General features: G+C 44.9%; 1 protein-coding gene across 4 annotated transcripts in view; it reads left to right on the forward strand.

The window, feature by feature from the left end:
• Nucleotides 1-14,827, forward strand: part of LDB1 (LIM domain binding 1) — a 64,555-nt gene that overhangs the window by 19,730 nt on the left and 29,998 nt on the right. The window contains exon 1 of one of the 4 annotated variants that reach the window (XM_083615267.1): nucleotides 11,542-11,974. The exons of the other annotated variants lie outside the window; for them this stretch is intronic. The gene's annotated coding sequence lies outside the window, so the exon portion shown is untranslated. Of the gene's footprint in view, nucleotides 1-11,541; nucleotides 11,975-14,827 lie in introns of those variants that run through there. 4 annotated transcript variants of the gene reach the window in all.

A 14,827-nucleotide genomic window follows, 5' to 3' on the forward strand; every position in this document is an offset into this window, starting at 1 on the left:
CTGATTGATGTGGGCATGTCATGCTAGTGCAACTGTAATTTCTTCACAAGAGCAAGACAATTGATCCTCTGCCTTGTGTAGTAACAATATTTCATATTCAGGAAACAGTTTCCTTGTATGTTGAATCTTGTAATCTTGTACCTCGGGTTACAGACGCTTCAGGTTACAGACTCCGCTAACCCAAAAATAGTACCTTGGGTTAAGAACTTTGCTTCAGGATGAGAACAGAAATCGTGTGGCGGCAGAACAGCAGCAACGGGAGGCCCCATTTGCTAAAGTGGTACCTCAGGTTAAGAATGGTTTCAGGTTAAGAATGGACCTCCAGAACGAATTAAGTTCTTAACCCGAGGTACCACTGTATATGCTTCTAAAGTGTAGCCTTCCACCACTGGTGCTGTTAATGTTCAAAATCTTAAGTCAACCACTAAAAGCCATGAGAATGACTTCAGAAATTCTAAACGCACATGGATATCTTTTTTAAAAAACAGTATTTAATTACCAGTTCCTGACCCTTTGATGCATTCTTCCATCACATTTTCAGCCTTTTTGTCTAGGGATGAAAGAGGTGATTAATCAATTTAAAATGTTACCTTTTATTTTTTTAAAAAAATCAGGTTTTAATCACTATGGGGAGGGTGTTGGAAAAAGTAATTTCTGTACACTTCTTGACTCCACTTAACAATATAGTGAAGATAATTTCCTCAAGAAGGAGTGATCTGCCTGTTTTTGTTAGCAAGCAAAAACTGATCTTGATTAAATATCCTCAACATATCCTCCAATATGGCTAATTGAAAGAAACATACAATAAATGCTTCAAGCAGTTGGAGACTCTGTTTTCTTCAAATTCACAAGAATTCCTTAGTTTAACTGTGTGCTCCCAGAAGAGATAGTGATGGTGGCTAACTTGGATGGCTCTAATACAAGTTTGGCCAAATTCATGGAGAATACGACTGTCAATGGCTAGTAGCCATGATGGCTATCTTGTCGCCCCACTGTTGAGGCAGTATGCCTCTAAGTACCCATTGTGGGGTTTCACATGGGAAGAGTTCTCTGCACTCAGGTCCTGCCTGTGCAGGCATCTGGTTGGCTACTGTAGGCATCTGGTTGGCTACTGTGAGAACAAAATGCCTGATGCCGCAGAGTTACACTAGGAAAGGGTTAAGAACAACAATTTGTTCATTTCCCCCTTCCAAGGTCATTGACTTCCATTTTTCTCCAAAAGATGTCCCAAGCTTTACCCAAAGCCATACAAATGTCTCCAGACACCTGGTTATACCGCCAGTTATTCTGGGGAACCAACTTGCTTCAGTAACTGAACCTTGAATGTGAAGTGAGCTGAAAGTCTAGCATGGTCACTCTTTCCTTTCTAGCACAACAATTTAAATAAGATAAAGGTTGTTATCTGTGGTGGGTGGAGTCCACAGTTTCCTAGTGAAGCACAATAAATTGTAAATGGCTGAAGAGATTCAACCAGGGGTGTGTTTGCTTGGCTGGTTGCTGTAAGAATCCCCCTGCCCAAGAAGCATCCGCTTCTCAGAGTTGTGCAAGGCTGTTGGTTACAAACAACTCCCCAGATAACAAGCTTGAGATGGAAGAGTATATTTGGCAAACTCTGATAAGCAACTCAGCTCCTGTAAAGCATGTGGGAAGGGGTAAGTGCCATGCTTTGGGGTCTGTAGAGTTGCATGGGGTCAGGATTGGGACAGCTGTAGGCTATGTGGCTTGTGAGTAAGAGCACTTTTTGTTCTGAAGGGGGTAATGATGCATTACTGTGGTGCATTTCCCCCTTCTATTTATTCCAAACATGCTGCTCCCCCTCTCCTTCTCAGCCCTTTCTCCTGGCTTGTTTTGTGTCCCTTGTTAACAAGAGACTCTGATGGACGGTAGTCATCTCCTTGGCATTTTGTTTGCCACTAAAACTCACATACAGGTGAGAAGTGCCAGAGTATTAGTGGGCCTGTCTGTGGCTTTCTCTCTTGCTCTTTGGCAGCAGGGTGGTTTGAAGAGCTGTGGAGCAGCTGGCCTGTGCTCTTTCTGACCCTTCCCTAGCAGGAAGAGAATCACCGCTGCATGAAATTGGCATGCACAGATGTAACATGAAACCAGAAGGTTAGGGTAATGCAGAAGTTATTGGTCTGCCAGAAGCCACTTAAGTGGGACTCTGCTTGAGAGTTGTGAGCTGCATAGTGCTAGGTGTGTGGTAAAGGTAAAGGTAAAGGGACCCCTGACCGTTAGGTCAGTCGCAAACGACTCTGGGGTTGCGGCGCTCATCTCACTTTATTGGCCAAGGGAGCCAGCGTACAGCTTCTGGGTCATGTGGCCAGCATGACTAAGCCGCTTCTGGCAAACCAGAGCAGTGCACGGAAACGCCGTTTACCTTCCCGCCAGAGCGGAACCTATTTATCTACTTTGATGTGCTTTTGAACTGCTAGGTTGGCAGAAGCTGGGTGTGTGGTAGTTTCCAGCAAAAGGTTTTGCTAGTACAGACATCTTTCTGTAGGGTTTTGGTTAGCAAGTAGATTGGCTTGCCAGCTAATCTAGAGCTCAAAACTAGAGTGATCGCTACTTCCCTATAGGGATAGCTGCTCCCCCTTAAGAGGGCACCAATCCCATGGGAACCACAATAGCACTTTGGGTGCCACAGGCCTTCTTTCTAGCTATCCGCTAGAGCAGCCTTCCCTATTTTGGTGGCCTCCAGATGTTGTTAGACTCTAGTTTTCATCACCTCCAGCCAGCGTGGCTAATGGTCAAGAATGATGGAAGTTGTAGTTTAAAATGTCTTGAGGGCACCAAGTTGGAGAAAGTTGCACTAGGGCATTTTTATGAAGCATTTTCTTCCCTCTGCATGCTGTATGGCTGTTTGTTATTGTGATTTCTCCAATTCCACCAACCCTGTCCACTAGGCTTGATGTCACTGAGCAGCCAGAGGGCAAGGCTGTGTGCACCCTACACAGTTAAAGCACTTTCAAAGCACCTTCTTTCCCTCAAAATAATTTTGGGCACTGTAGCCTGTTAAGGGTTGTTGGGAATCATAACTCTGTGAGGGGTGAACTACAGTGCCTAGAATTCTGTGAGGGAAAGAATGTGCTTTCTCCAGTGTCCTTTAATGTGCTTCAAATGTCCAAGTAAGAGTGAACCAGTGGAAGTTTCGTTGGTCAGTGGGCCAGGTGGAAGTTTTCCTCAACTGGGCAACAAATCCAGTTGCTGAAAATTAATATAAGTAGCCCTCATAGGAAAAATATTTTCTACAATCAAGCGGTACATATATATTTTATGAAATAACAATAAATAAAAATTGTACCCATTGTTTACTCAGAAGTAAGTTTCAATGAGTTCAATGGGGCTTACTCTGCAGTGGGTGACTATAGCAATGCAGGCTCAGGAAGTCAATTTAGGGAGCAGTATGGTTGTAGAGAGACATTTGAAAACTCGTCTCAGAGAATCACATAGTAACACTTGCTTCTTTTTCAATGCCAGCTTCATGTTCAAAACCAGCACCACCCAGTGAAAACCAAAGGCTCTAGGCCAGGCCACCGAGAAGTGCCGCTTTAAGTGGCATTTTTTTTTTAAGGGAGAAATTAGTAAACTGTACCAGTGTTCTATTATGAAAATAATGGGCCATAGGCCAAGTCCTTGTTAGCTTGTTTGATAATTCCTTTGCTGGTGAAAATGACCTCAATCTCAATTGTCAGGGGGGAAAAACCAACAACAAATCAGGCACAGAGCCAACAAAAAAAATATTACTGACTGCTCACAATCTTTTGTTGGGATCACCTAAATGGAGCTTATGGTCCAGTCTGAGAATCTCTGGTCTGTTAGCTTAGTGCAGGAATCAGTGACAGTTACAAGCTCTGTCTAAACGTTTTCAAAGTTGTAATCAGAGCAACTTTAAAATAATTTCCCTTCTGTCTCAATGACTGGTTCAGAGACACCTGATGTCTCTTCCAGTTATCTTCCAAGGGCAGTGCAGGGCCATCAAACAAATTAAGGCATGCTTTCCGCCTTTTATGCAGGTCAATGTGCATTACATTATCATACAATGCAAGCACAAGAATTGGTGTTGGGGTCAAACTTCAGCATCCTGAGAATGTCATCTTCTTTTAAGTTTCTAGCCCTTAAGGCTGCAAAACAAGACTTGAAAATGCCCTGAACATCATATGAAATCTCAGAAGGCAGAGGGGGAGGAAGACAGGAATTTCAGTAGACAAGCAAAACAGATTTAGCACCTGGCATAGCTCTTTGTTCCTCCCTATGGCTAACAGAAAAGGAGTAGATTATGCAAAAAATAATAATAAATCAAATTGATATTGCATGATTTTATACAGGCCACTTCATTTGGTTACCTTGGTCAAAAACAATGATTTATTTATTTCTAGACAGACACAGTCTGTTTATTATATTGTGCTACCAACAAACAAACAGAAGAGATCAAATTATTCCAGGTTGCTATATGCTAAAGGTGCCTGCAGGGCAATGAAAAAGTTGGTAAAACTAGCTTTGTAGTCCTGTTGTTCAGAATACTGTCATGCCAGGAATCTGTATGTAAAATCGGGTAAGTTTTTGTAACCTAATAGAATCCAGCTGGAGCAAAAACTGTCCGTAGCTGTGAACCCCGCTTGAGGCCCTGCTACACATGAAGCAGCCACATGTTCCTGTATAGCACAGGAGATAAGCTGAGTGGCACCCATAGCAGAAGCATACCTGGGTACTGGGAACATAGCATAGAAGCTGCCTTGCTGGGGGCAGCTCTTTGGAAACCTCATTGATCAGTGGCAACAAAAGAAATGAGATCAAATGGCAGTGGACTCTTTGCCTGTGGAACTAGGACTAGAGAGAGAAGATGAGGACTCTGTTTAGCAGGCCCTGAAGGAAGCACTTAACTGCCTGAAACAAGTGACAGGAAACACCTGCTCAGCTGTGGCCTTTGCAAGGTGCAGAGGTCCCCCCCTCTCCTCCCGTGACTTCGCATGCCAACAAGTCCTGGAGTAGACAGACTGCCTCTCAGATGAGGGCCCTTCCCCACCGTCACACACACAGCCCCAGGATTTGTTGGTGAGCAATTGTTTTGGTGCTTTCTCTGGAGTTAACCAGTGTCCCTTCAAGCCCCTCAGGGTCCTACACATAGGATCTGGAAATCCGACCCAACCTGCACCCTCCATATTCCCTAAGGCGTTCTAACCATCTTGGCTATCCAATCTTGGCAAAGCCCCAGCGAAAAGGACTTAAGTTTCTGAGCAGCTGTGTCTCTCTTCTAAGAAGGGGAAATGCTCCTCGTCGGAGAGCGGCATCCGTTGCCACGTGGTTGGATCAATGGCCATAAAGCTGTGTCTGTGTGATTTATATCTCCCAGAGCACCAGTGCTAGCTGCACAGAGTACAGTAAAAAGGGGCTGGTGAACTGTGGCACATGAAAAGACTGAAGAGAGAGCTGCAGGAGTTGAGAGAGAGAGAGAGAGAGAGAGAGAGAGAGAGAGAGAGAGAGAGAGAGAGGTTCTTGTGCTGCTGGACTCCTATGTATAAAAGGTGGAGGGGATCTTCTTCTTCTTCCTCTTCCTGTTAAAATATGTACAGTGCCCTTCGTCCAAAGATCACAGGGTAGTTCACAACATTAAAATACAAAATGAGAACACAAAATACACAATACCTCCCACTGGAGACTGAATAGGACTTCCGCCAACCACATCCCAGTCCTGCTTCAGCATCCATCCAATGCCTCTTTAATTATTAACTTGACCAGAACCAGAACCAGCTGGAGCTGCTGCATCTTTGTGGACCTGCTCCAAAGAGGGATTGCTGAAGGTGAGGATGCGCTGCAAGGCTGCTGTAGCATAAGGGTGCCCTAAGTGAGCAGACGGGAGAATAAAATGCACACACAGGGCATGTTTTCTTTCTGCCTACCCAAAGGTTGCTAAAGATGTGTTCCTGCTAGAGGATGTGTTCCAGTGACATGGACTGATGCTGCTAAAAAATGATATTGCTGACCCCCACACCTACCAGTCTGCAGGACTTAGTGGTTTTCACCCTCCCCAAATACATGTGGGAAAATTAGCCCCCCGCCCCATTTCTGGATTTTGATATACCCCATGAGGCAGGTATCATTCCCACCCTCTCCATGCCTAGCTAACCTGAATCACAGAACTTCTAGCTTTGTTGGGAAGCTTGTTTATCTCATTTCCTAAGCCCATTATAATATGTATGTAGACATTCTCTATCACTGCAGTGTTGATGGTTGTGCAGTTGTGTGATGTGTGAATCTGAGATGTCAGGTGGGATAGAAGTCTACAATGTGTGAATGCCTGAAAGAAATGTACTCCACTGGATTAATAGATCTGGTACTTTGATCTGGAAGCTCTTGATGTATGTTCAACTGCTGCCAATGGCGTAGCGTGGGTTGTCAGCACCCGGGGCAAGGCAAGTAATTTGCGCCCCCTAACCTGTGGATTTGCGCCCCCTAACCCTAACCCCCAGATGTTGTGCCCGGTGCGGCCGGCCCCCCCTGCACCCCCCACGCTACGCCACTGACTGCTGCTAAAGACTACTTATATAGTTTTGAGAGAAAAATGTTCAGCACCAATCCCACCACACCTGTAGAACAGGAATCCTGATAACTTTTCTCTCACAGCATTGTGGTGAGGTTAAATACAATAAAGGCTGTAAAGCACTTAGGAAATCAAGAATGTTATAGTAGGCAGTATTTTTGTTCTTATAGTAGTATTAGAGGCACCCTCATTACTTTCAGTGTCTTCCTGTTCTAGCAAGACATAATATGACAGATGAAAGAAATGAGTGTTCTGGATCCTATAGTTGAGATTCCTGCATTGCAGGGGGTTGGACTAGATTACTCTCAGGGTCCCTTCCAACTCTACAATTCTATGACCCTATGAAAAGGATTTAAAACAGTGTTGGCGCTTAGAGTTGCTTTGCTATGCTACCCAGTGTGGCACAAATACAGGTGTGAAGAGGAGGTGGAAGGGGATAAGTTATTTTGCTGTACCTCCAAAATATCAGATTTATATGATTGTGACAGCAAGGGATTGGGTCTCCTTTTCTAGGAAGCCTTGAACCTGCATCAGCCACAGGTTAGAAACCTAACAAATATGTGTGCATTAGGATATGCTGTGGCTCCATTTCCCAAGCTCATGCAGCTTTGGGTCCTGAAGAAGTGTTTCCTTGCCACTGTGGATTGTTAGGATGACACCTGTTAATGCCAGGAGAGGGAAATGGATTAAAAAGAATAATATTTTACAAAGGTTATTATTATTTTTAAAATCAGATTCTGGAGTTATCAGGAAAATAGCTTCATAATCAGCCTTTCAGGTTCCATGTGACCATTCAGTGTTTTATCACATGGTATGGTACCCTGAATTTTGGAAATGACTCATAACCCTTTGCTGCAGTAGTGAACATATAGCAGCACCATCCTTTCCCAGACACCATCACTACAGCCATAGTAACTGGGCACATCAAATAACAGATCCACCATGGTGCTTCTGCTGAGAGGAGCAGTATCTCATGAAGGTGCTATTCTGTGACTCATCCTGTTTTGTCTGCCGTTCCTTGCAAAACCCAAGTTTATTAGAGGACTGCTTGGTAGCATTTTAAATCAGAGCCAGAAACTGTCCCTTGCACCTAGGGCTAGAACCCTAGGCTATGCTGCTTTTTTATGGCATTGAAGCAGCCAAGAGGAGAAATTCTATTGCTGCCTTTGCTTATTAGGCTAGAAACTCTGTGATCCACTTGGGAGACTGAGCATAGATCTGAGAACGTAGTAGTAGCAGCTCTGGTTTTTTTAAAATACTGGCTTCCTCACTTTGATCATTTCCCTGTCTGCTCTTCTGTTGAGCTCAAATGGGTGAAACACCTTTACTACAGTTGTCTGGAACCACCCAGAAGTGTTCGCCTAACTTTTTAATGTTTACCATTCCACTAGAACTGAAGGGGTAACACAGTGAAATTAAAACTAAAATCTAGTTGTTTTTTTTAAGTTCTTTACCACAGCATGCATCATTGATCCTTGAAACATGCTACCATAAGATCATGGTGATAGCCAATAGTTTAACTAACTTCAAAAGGTGTAGAATTTCTTCCTAGACATAATCCTTACCATAGCCATTAATTAAAATGGTTCAGACATCTTATTTCTTTACAGAAATATTTTTTAATGAAATAGCAGTATAATAAATATGAAAGCAACAAAAAAGAGTAAAACCACACAGTAAAAACCATATAAAAAAGTTAAACACAGACATCAATTAACCATTATAGATGTGTTCTTCATTTCCTTCACAGGCCTGGTGGAATAGAAAAGTTTTCAGCAGGCGTTTAAAAGTTGAAGCAGAAGGCGCCTGCTGAATCTCTGTTGGCAGAATATTCCACAGGCCTGGGCTGATGACTCTAAAGGCTCCGTTTCTTGTTATCAAGTGAGCCTTGCCAACTTGGGGAATGATCTACAACATTCCTGCAGATTATTTTAGTTAGTGATCAAGATGGGATATAAGGGTTCGGGTGATCCCTGAGGTACCCTGGACCTAAGTTGTTTAGGATTTTGTAAATACATACAAGGACCTCTTGCTGAGGATGTCACCAGTTTAGGAGAGTGAAATAACTGAAAAGAGAATGGCAAAGGCTGGAGTTATATGCTGATTCATTGCAGTGTTTCAGGCTTCCTCTGGTACATCTGGAGCTGGTTCTTGTCAAAGAGAGGATACCGTGCTAGATGTACTAACCACATAAGACTGATCCTTTGTTTTTATGTAGCCGAGACGCACATCTCCTTGCTAGACCCTCACTAGAACCAACTCTCATTCTCAGCAAATTTGTGACCTGAATTCTGTAGCTTAGAGTCTGGTAATTAGAACCATTCCTATCGCTAGGCTGTTCCCGAAATCAGAGCTTTGGTTTGTCCCAGTGGCAGTTTGACACACAGCACTTTAGCTACGTTTTGTGTGTGTGTGTATGATTTTGTATTTCAGCACATAATCCAAGCCCCCACTCCTTTTATGAAAAAGAAAACAGATGTGTAGCCTTTCAGCTGCAGTTGCAATTGCACGTTACCCAGAGTTCTGCAGAATGAAGTATTCTTCCATTATTTTCTTACTTGCTCAGAGGAGTAGCAGGCATTTAAAATGCTGTATTTATTGACTTCTGATTTTAGCATCTGATGAAAATATGACAATCCTGGTTCAGGCTGCTAGTACATTTAGGCTTGTGCTGCTAAAGCAAGCCATCAGTTAAGTGGAAGGCACACATTCCATATTTTGAGGGTTTGTTCTATTACAGTCAAACCTAGAAACCTGTAACTTAAAAAAAGTCTATTGTGCTAGAACAGTTGTACAGCTGCAGCTGTATATGTGTGCACATTTGCACAACCAGCTATATACTCCCCCCCCCCCCAATTATTTTCCAATGCTCAATTGAAGGAAGCACCTAATTTTATGCCTTGAATCTTACTGGCTTTTTTACATGGTGTATATCTCAAAATTACTCTTCATTGCAGGAGAATTAAATATACCAACCAACACCAGCCAATCTGAGTGGCTAAAAAAGTTTGCTCTAAAATGAAATGACACATACTTGGGGTTTAGTTTCCAAGTTAAAAACAATAATGTGTTGTTATTACTTTTTTCAGAAAAAAAATGCAATTAAAAGTTCTGAAGGAAAAAGTGTCTTTTGCCAGCTCTGTCCATCAGTTCTCATTTGCAAAAGCTGCCATGTGTCCTTATTTTGGGATGTTACATTCTACAGAACATATATTACCCATAGAACAGGTGCTGAAAACTCACTTTTGTCCCTCGTTTCTTGCTAGCACTGGATATCATGCTTCCCTGCTTAGTAACATTTAGGGTTTGAAAGACATCTTGTCTGTACCTGCAAGGTTCCTATATCCCAGGGCAGCTCTTAAGGGGACGAAGTGGCATTAGACCTAATGATGAGAAACTTGAAGCTCTCCAGCTGTTGTGGGATTATGGGAGTTGTAGTCCAATGATGTCTGGAAGACACAGGTTCCCTACCCCTGCTTTAGTTCAATACTATCTTACATAAAGACCAATGCTATAGATTCACACTGTTTCTAAAATTAGAAATGTGAAGGCTCAAACGTGCCTGCAGGTCACTATCCTGCGCTAGAAACCTTCCAATGAATTCTAAATGTGCTCATAATATTTGTAGTTATTTATCAGGCAGCCAGGTACTCTTATTTATGATTACGTGACATGTTCAAGGCTGAGCCCTAGGCTAAGGTTGCATCCTTTTCTCCTGACAGTGGTTTTGTGCTATTGACAGCTGGAGGACATGCAGAGATGCAAAAGGAATGGCTTTCGCCATTCCCAGCAACCAAACTGTGAAGCTGTTGGCTCCTCTGTTGGATGGGGGAACTGACAATCTGAGCCCTAGGTTCCATGGCTGTCCTTGGTGAGCCACAGCACAAGTTTAGTTCTACTGGTTTTAGCCATTCCTCATAACAACTTGACACAAATTCAGCCCTGCTGCAAGGGAAGACATAACTGTTTTTGGCTACCTATAGAAGAGACCCCATATCACAAAAAGGCACCACATCCTGGGAATTGCAGTGAAGGCTTTGGACTGCACAGCCCTAGGATGTCTCAGTTGCCCTACTTACACTGGGATATAAACATTTTGCATCTGGCATTGCAGAAATTTAGGCGTTTGGTCTACTCTAAATCAAACCCTACAAGCTAGCAGGAACTGGAGTAGTTAAATGCCCATCTCCACACATACAGTTCCGCTAGTAATTATTTTCGTGGTTGTTTGTGGGTAACAAGATATCAGTTTCAGCTGGATTCTATGCATGTTTAATTTACTTGGAAGTAACTCCAACTTAAATGCAAAGGGTTTTTGCTTCTTAGGTGCGTCCTTGCAACAAACTACCCAGTAGGAAAAAGCACTTCAAGCTATTTCAGGACGCAACCCCAACCCTTTCATTGAATTAAAGCGATTTGGGCACTAGGTTTGCGCAGATGGAAGAAACGAGTGAAACCTCCCAACGTGGCGAAGTTTCCTTCCTACCAGGGATATTTGCAAGACCTGGAATAAGGCACGCATTGAAGCTCTCCATCCCGCTTAGATGGGGGTGGGGGGAATTGGCCTTTTTAATGCTTTTTTGTTTTTGCTGTAGAGCCCGAGAGTTTCTTCCATGGTGGTAGAAGACCTGGTACTTCCCAGCCTGCTTTACTTAGCGAGTGGGGAGCTTTTTCACCCACCCCTCTTCTTCTTCACCACCACCATCATCATCTTTAAGGGCGGATGGCATCACCTCCCACCGCAGCTTTCTCTCCTCTGGTCTTTCCGGCTGCCTGGCGTCCCCTTCCCTCCCTGGGATTTACCTCTTTCTGTCTGGGTCTGTCTCTCCCTTTTGTTTTTCTCAGCCTAGGCATGGCAGATCCCTCCCTCTTTCATGCGATCAGAGCAGCCCCTGGAGCGGGGGAGAGAGGAGTGGGAGTGGGGAGGGAAGGCCTCCTCCTCCTCCTCCTTGGAGAGGAGCTTCTGGGCCTCTTTCTGAAAGGCACAGGGAGGTGTGTGTGTGTGCGCGCGTGTACGCGAGAGCGAGCGTGTGTGCAAGAGCCGAGCCTCCTCCATGCCCCAACAGAGGGCCTGAGACAGCAGCAGGAGCAGCCATTGTTCAGGGAAAACCTGGCAGACAAAGGACGGGCTTCCTCCTTTTCACCGAAGCCTTCCTGTTTCCTTCGGCGGCCGCTGGCTCCGCTAGGCCTCTCGGCAGCCGCCGCCGCACTCCGCTCCCGCCTGGTCCAGTTGCAACCCGGCTCCTGGCCTTTTTCTCAATTATTCTTTCCATTTTGAACTTTCTCTCTCCTCTCCCCATGGCTGGCTGGGAGTAAAGCACCCTCGGGCAGCAGGGATGTTCTGAGTTCCCGTCTTGCCGCCGTCTCCCACTTCTCCCCCCACCCCACCGTCCCGCCCCTCGCCCGCAACAGCGACACTCCGCCACTTCTCCCCAGGTAAGGCTCGGAGCTCGCCGCTCGCGCTCGGATCAAGTTCGGGGGAGGTCCGCGAGGCCGTCCCGGGTGCCTGGGAAAGGTCCGGGGGGGTGGAGGAGCCGGCGGCGGCGGGCGGTTCAATGGCTTCTTCCCAACCACGGCTCTTGCCTGGATGCGGCGCGGCGAAGGGCTTCCTCCATCCGAGCATGTCTGCGCTCCCAGAGCCATGTGAGGATTGGGAAGGAGCTGTGCTGGGCAGGAAAGGCAGAGGGATTGAAGACACTCCGGCTTGGCTTTTGGGTGGGTGGGAGGATCTCCCAGCGAGGGGGTCTTCTTGTTCCCAGCCTGTTTTTCCCCCTTTCTTCTGGATTCCTCTCTCTCACCCCCCTCCCACCCCCGGCGTCTTTAGGCAGTGACACTAGGCCTTACTCTCCTCGGAACAGAGTTGCAAGCTGGCCCTTAAGTAAGAGGGGGTGTGGGAAGGGAAAGGAACTGAGGGGGTTGATTTGGGGATGGGGGCTTCCTGGGTCTGTGGGCTTTGCTTAGGAGCAGCAGCAGCAGCAAAGATCATAAAGTTTCCTTCAAGGTGTGTATGTTTGGTCAGTGGGTGAGGGAGGCCGCCAAGACACTAGTGAGACCAGAATTCTCCTCTAGTGGAGTTTGCAACTCCCAAGTCTGTTGTTTTCAGAACAGGGGAATGGCAGAATCTCGGAGTGTTAGAAAGAAATTGTGGGATTGGGTGGTGTGTTTTTTTTGGGGGGGGGGATAGGTCCCTGGAGATAAGCAGCACTAGGGGTCGCAGTGTGCATGATGGGGTCGTTTAATTTTTCTTTGCCGGAGGCTGTTCTCCTGCTGTCACTCTGCAGCAGTCTTCCCTGGCCTCAGACCTTTCCCTTCTGCCTTGCTCCTGCTTCTTTCTGTAAACCAGAATAGCTTGTGTTTGGCTGAGAGCTCTTTCCCCTGGAAAACCAGTTATAAGTTTTTCCAGTTTCCAGGCTGCTCAGCGAGGCTAGAGCTGGACAGGGTGGTGGAGGAGTGGCCTTTGCATATCCAGTAGGTCGGTGCTGGAGTTGGGAGTCTGTCAGTGTGGAAGCTCTCTTAACCAAGCCTTCCCCTGTTTTATGCATTACTTAAGTTTCAAACAAATGTTCGGACTTGGGATAGGACAGTAGTTCCTGGGGGAAATGTGGGGAGTGTTTTCAATTAACCTGTCATATTCTGTGATTCTTCTTAGTATCCTTGAGTCTAAACATGCTTTGTAGCTGTATCAAACCCTGTCCAGGGGGCAAAATTTGCATTGGACACAATGTCTTCAACTTGGAAGAGCCGGCGACTTGTACCCATAGGAGTTTATTTACTGTGGTCCTTCCCTAGTGGAGAGCACATTTGTCTTGGGATCATTAGACACACTGGCTAATTCTAATCTAGACCCTAGCTGCTGGTTGACTCAGAGCAGGGTAAAGAGGTGGGGATATGTTGAGCTCATGAAAGAGAATTCTCACCTGCACTAGGCTTAAATGAAGCCTTCTACAACCTGGTGCCCTCCAGAAGTTTTGGACTGCTAACCTCAACCCCTCAACCTCAAGGCAGGGAGAAGGGGAGAGGTAGTCCATCTGCAACAATTGGAGGGCACCAGGTTGGCAACAGCTGCTTTAGTGTGTCTTGGGACTTTGTACTGAAATTAGAACACGTCCAGTTCTTTACAGACTCTTGCCTCAAAGAGGCCCTGCATACCAGACACTAACACTATTAGTGTAGTTCTGTAGACAACTCTACAGAACTTGAATTTCCAGTTTAGTGTCTCCCTTTGGTTTCTTGCAAGTCCTCACAACAGGGAGAAGGATTTGTTAAAATCTCAGCTAAAGGTTTGACAGACTACCTTGTGGCACCTTAAAGACTAAACACACTTATGACAGCATACATTTTTGTGGACCAAACTCTGGTCTATATGAAAGTTTGTGCCATAATAAATTGGTTAGTCTTTAAGGTGCCTCAAGAATTTACATTTTTTGCTTCAACAGATTAACAAAGATATTGTATTCACTTTAGGTTTTGTTATTTAGGTGCTTGGTCTCCAGACTTGAGGAAGGGTGTGTGTGTGTATGTTATTTGACAGCAAATCATAAAAATCTTTGGACCTCTGTTGTGTGTTGACAATGTCAGTATTCATTGTGGAAAGATAGATAAGGGATGAGATGCAGTTTCTCTAGAAGATTTGGTGAATAGAGGCTGCAATCAAGAGCTGCTCAAGGGGCACCATCTGTCCTCCAAGGTTTAAGTTTCCCCATCTGGGTAGTTATTCTGAACATGGGATGACTAAAGCAGTGCTGGAAAGCAACAACCTCTCCATGACAGACTGGCCACATGCAGTGTAAAGCACAGTATTGTGCTTCATCTGCACTGAGCCCAGTAGGGAGTACAAACAGGTCAGTAAGAATCATTTAAGGAGGCTGAGGAAAGCAAATAATAGGTCAACAGCCAACTTATTAATCTCCTTAGTTCTTTGTTATAAACAAGCCGTTTCTATCTTTTCTGTATATTTGCAGGGCAATTGTTGTGAGTTTATTTGGAGGAGTATGCTGGTAAAATGTTTACGTTAATACTGCCAAAGGAGATTTCTGATACTTTGGTGTCTCTCCTTTTCTGGAAGCATCAATGAAGGAACTGAAGAAGTCTCCACACAATGGATAATCTTTTGTTGCTGGGAAGTTTTGAATGCGCAGGGATCTGTGTTTGAGTTTGTGTCTCACTTGGAACAGTACAGAATCATAAAGCACTCTAAAGATTAAAAATGTAACTATCACTCGCACAACAGTGCTATCACACTTTAGGTATGTACCCTGTGTTTTTGAATGATTGTCAGAGAACACCTTC

This window comes from Podarcis filfolensis (assembly GCF_964270895.1).
Source record: "Podarcis filfolensis genome assembly, chromosome: 5".
Classification (NCBI taxonomy): domain Eukaryota; kingdom Metazoa; phylum Chordata; class Lepidosauria; order Squamata; family Lacertidae; genus Podarcis; species Podarcis filfolensis.